This window comes from Nelumbo lutea, chromosome 4 (genome assembly GCF_056320005.1).
Source record: "Nelumbo lutea isolate HS-2025 chromosome 4, American lotus-T2T, whole genome shotgun sequence".
NCBI lineage: Eukaryota > Viridiplantae > Streptophyta > Magnoliopsida > Proteales > Nelumbonaceae > Nelumbo > Nelumbo lutea.
The window spans coordinates 88,095,626-88,100,828 of NC_142687.1; the positions used below are offsets into that span (position 1 = coordinate 88,095,626).

At 37.9% G+C, this 5,203-nt stretch overlaps 1 pseudogene; it reads right to left on the reverse strand.

Moving 5' to 3' along the window:
• Positions 1 to 937: 937 nt before the first annotated feature.
• LOC148861611 (monothiol glutaredoxin-S2 pseudogene) lies at positions 938 to 1,258 on the reverse strand (annotated as a pseudogene).
• Between the last annotated feature and the right edge of the window lie 3,945 nt (positions 1,259 to 5,203).

Here is a 5,203-nt window from a genome sequence, read left to right on the forward strand (position 1 = left end):
TATTCGGGTCAAATGGATCGATGAATTTGGTCACCCAGGTCAGTAGGTCGCAGATTAAATTAACGATTTTATCCAATTTTTTATAAAAGAATAATTCAAAGAAACTCTTAGATGAATAAATAGTTTTTTCACTTTTTCACCTGGGAAAAAATCACTAATATTTAGATGAGATAAAAATATCTCTTTTAAATTTTAATAATGAATTTTTATAGTTAAAATAATATTATATTATTTATCTGTAAAATAAAAAAAAACATAGATAAATGTACTTATTCGATTAAATCTTTCATTAAAAAACTTATTCCAATAAGTACATTTTCTCAAATAAGAAACTTTATAAAAAAATGAACGGGCCTTAATGAAAAAAAGAAAATCCTGACGTATTCATGTTTTCCGATGACCCATGAATGGTGTAAGCGACATGGACCGGCAATGGTCGGATATCTGAAATCTGAATAGTTCAAGGGGGTGGTGGTCAAAACCGAAAACCGACATGATTTCCGAGAGAGACTCCGAATGTCGGTGATATCTATTATTTATGCTTTTCATTTATTTATTGAGTGAAAAATCGGAAATGTTTATGAAATCTTTCATACCACATCATCCAAGGTTGCCAACTGTCAATTATTATAATTTGCTCTTAATTATTGCTTTGTGAGTGGTGTGACTCAGGTTGCTTTTTAAACCTGGTTAACTCGGTTCTGATTCGGTAGGGATTAAATCGAACATATGGACCCAACTTTCTCCATTAAGCCCTAGGTCCAAGATGGCTCATGTATATTTTATATGGAATCAAGGTTAAAAGTATCAATACAGTGCCATATGTTGGTAGAGTATATTGGCCCTTTTTTTGAGTTTTATTTATTTATTTTAGTACCAATTCAAAGGCCAGAGTTGGTTTAATTGTAAAATCTTATTAGTGCAGTGCGTGAGTCCATTAAAGAAATATGACTCCAGCAAGTATAAGCTGTTCTTTGAGAGAGCCATGGAGTTGATGCGTCATGACGTCGTTAGCTCCACCCATGAGTTTACCGCCGATGAACACCGCCGGAGCCGATGGCTTACACCCCAGTTTCAGCAGAGCCCTCTCCATTTCTCTCCCCCGAGGGTCCAAATCCAGCTCGTAAACAGCTGGGCTGGCCCCGTAGTCACTGATGAGAGTCTTGATGCTGTAACACATGCAACAGGAGCTCTTGCTGAATATCACCACTGGCATCTAGCAAACTAGCTAGCAAGCTAGACCTATCAGCCTCTCCATATCTCGATAATTAATGGCGACAACCCACCAATTAATGTAAGAAGTAAGAAGCTCTAGCTAGCTAGTTTCTTACTTTCTTTTGGTATATATTAATTGTTGTATTAAGAAAAATTGTGCATCTTGATCATACCTGATTGAATCGTGACCGTTGATGATCAATGGTCAGCATTGTATCAAAATTAAAGCCATCATTTGCAAGTCACGTGGATGCAAGCAAAGTGTGCCTCTAAAGCGCCTCATTGCACCACACACATGCGTGCGCGCATACTGCGCGATATAAAATCTCCATACTCTCCCTCTATTATTTCTAAGAAGTGTAAATAAGTTCTTATTAAAATACTGAAAACAAAGTTTATAATTTTCCAATGTGGTACAAATTCAAAACTGAATTTTGTAAGAGAAAAACTAATTTTCCAAACAATCAATACAATTTTTCATGTAATTGATCAATCAAACCCATTAAATTTAATCTCTTATGAGATTAAAATAGACCAATAAAATCTACTGAATTTAATTATGAAATTAAAATCCAACAGGTGACTTATTTATACCAAGTGTGTTGACTTACATTTTTTTTTTAAAGAGGAACAAAGTTAATGTAAAGAGTATTCCATTAGATGTGTTTCCTTGAATTTGATCATCATCACTTGATCTGATGATCACCTTTTCCTTTATTTGTTCCTCTCTATCCATAGAATAACAACTTGCACCTTCATGAATCTCGTTATCCTAAACATGCACTATAACGTCAGCTACATATATTTGGATAAGTCTACCAGAAGACAGCCCCCCCTCTTTTGTTGCTCCACCATATGAAACTTTTCAGCCAAAGAAGAATCCTTGTCATGTGTCAAATTTTAGATCTTTGTTAACATTTGGCATTTCAGTTTTAAGAGGAACACTTATTCGGCTACAGAGTAGCTTTAGTATTTTCTTTCCTTTTTTTAAATTAAGAAATACGAGCTCGCATCGCATCGTCTGTCCATCCAATGAGGAACGAACACGCCACCCTCTCCCAAATTCATTTGAAACCATTGGAGTCCAGACCTAACGGTAGTCTGGACTTCAAAATTTAATCAAATAAAATCAATACTTTATTCTCTCCCCCACCGCCCCTTCACCCTCACCAACACACTGCGGATCTCCCCGCCGTAGGAGAAACCCTCACATCCCCTCTCTCTTCTCCTCCCTCAACCATCTGAGACGGCAAAGCTCGCCGCCGCTGCAACCCTCGCATCCCCTCTCCTCTTCTCCTCGCTCAACAGTTGATGACAGCAAGGCTCGCCGCTGCAACCCTTTTTGGGACACTTGTCATAGAGTAAATGAAAGTGCGAATAAAATTCAGTGGATGTACAACAGTTCAGGAATTCCAGACTAGAGTTTAGGATCATTACCCCTAGTCGTCTCAAACTCAAACACTACCATTGAACAAGTATTTGGATTTTTCTCTTTAATACATGAGTAATCAACAGATCCAGGGTGCAACAGTTGGCAATCAAATATTTTGATATGTGTCGAACTACTCTGTCCTTCACCTTGCTTTATGTTATTGTCATATATCATCCCTCCACCTCATTTCTGAAGTGTCAATATTTGATTTTTGTTCGGTCTGCCGCTCCAAACCTCAATTCACCCTGAACATTCAACCAGATTATTTTAATCTTTTATAAATGCCAAAAAACACTATGAATCCGAATTTTGCCCGAAAAACCCTTAAACCTACCATTAAATTTATCTGATACCAAACTGATAGTCTCAATCAACCCCGGTTACACTTTGACTCTCATATCAGACACCATCATCAGAATCCTGACATCCTAAAATAGCTACTCATAAAATTCTAGTTCAAAATTCTTTCATTTATCCTTTCATCGAACGAAAATTTCATTTTGACTCCTCTCGTTAGCCTGAAACACCTACAACCCAGATCCCCTTGCTCTCAACACATCTAAACCAATCAAATTGTACAATGGAGCACTAAACATACCAAAACATCTGCTCATGAAGCTTCGATCCAAGATTTCCATTTATTCTTCCATCAAACTAAGATTTTGTTCTTAATCCTCTCGTTGACCCAAATTCTTACGATCTTGACCCCCTAGACCAATTAGACATTGCCATAAGATCTCATACACTCTCAAATACTCACTTACAAAATTTCAGCCCAAAATACCCTTACTTATCCCTCAATCACAAAGATTTTATTTTGAGACTCTAGATTGACCGAATCAAACCCTTCCAGATCTATTTGGTTCAGACCCATTTGGTCCAACCACCAATCAATTCAAAATGTTCAAAAACCTTGCCCTTTAAAATTTCAATAAAAAAATACTCCCTTTACCCATCCATATGATTCCATTTTGGCTAAATCTCATTAACCCACACACAGAAAACCCCTTGCGGTCATACCCATTCAATCCTTTGATCATTGTCCGAAGGCTCCCAACTCCCAAAACCCTCCATCATTGAACCAAGACCTACGTTTCACCCTTTAGACCCGATTTGACCAAGTTTTTTAAAATTACAAAAATTCCCTTAATCCTACGTATAAAACCCAGCCTAACTTTCTTATTCGGGGAAATACACTGTTCGAAACTGTTGACCTCCCCCTTCCCCCGACAGTTTTCTCCCATCTCTCTCTCTCTCTCTTCTTCTCACATTTCCCCCGCTGTTTCGTCTTTGCCGCTGCAACTCGTTACAGCGGCAGATTGGATTGGAACCCCCACCCCTTTTTCATCAGCCTTTCTGTGATTTCTCACGGTTTTTACCAAAGCAAATCCTCCCTTCCCAGATCTCTCTATATTCTCCTTATTTTTTGTTTTTTCTCTTTTTCTTACACACTCGTGTGCGAACATTGTTCATCGTCTTCAACCTTGAGACGAGAACACAGCGGCGACGACCTCTCATTCCCATCACGGAAATCAGTTCACAGGTGTGTCAGAGGAGTTTCATCACCGTTTTTCTAGAGTTTGCCCCATTCCAAAGCACATTGTTGGCTTCCTCTGTCGTATTTTGGATCCTCAACGCCTCGGTGATACTTTGTTTATCGCCGATGTAGTAGAGATAACAGTAGCAGCTGCTCGAGTTTCCGTTCCTTTACGGACGCCGAACAGCATTCCCATTCATAAATCGATATCTCTCCATTTTCTTTGGTCATTACCCGGTAGTCGTTTCTCCCCAAAACAAACGATCTGCAACGAAGAAATTTCTCATTGCAGCAACTTCTTTCAAGCCACAGAACAATTCAGATAAGTCTATTGGATGTAATCGAGACTAGCAGGAAGGGGAGAGATTCGACAGAACTGGTGTTCCTGTAGACTCTCGCCCCCAACCCAAATATCGACATAGTTTCTTTCCCGTTTTGCTTTATTTTTTTTTAAATTATTTTCCTTGATAGTTCTATGTTTTTTCTCATATTCGTTAACTGTTTGGAGGATCAACATCATTTTTCTTTCATATGATTTGATTTTGTTTCCGGATATCTGTTATTAGGTTGCCTGTTTCTGGACTGATCTCTGTTACTAGTTTACCGGCCAGTTATTTCTTCTTCTTTTTTTTTTCATCTTTCTTATGAAATTTAGATGGGTTGAAGTGGGAAGATCGTTGAGCTTGAAGTCTAAACATAAAGTTGATCTCTTATTTGTATCCCATTAATCTGTCTTATCCTTGTTGTTCCCTTAACTCTTATATCTTAACATAAATTTTTTAATGGGAAAGGGTGGGATGGAGTGGGATAGGATGAGGAAGTGTGAAAATTTCACTTTTCATCGTTTGGTTATACATGGGAAAAACGTGGGAAAATTATTTTTCCTACGTTTGTTTTGTGGAAAAATCATGCAAGGAAAAATCACTACTACAACTCCAAATATTAACAAATGATATGCAGCATCATACTCTGCTAGATGACCCTTGTCCAAATTCAAGGATCTCCAGGTAAGAAGATTC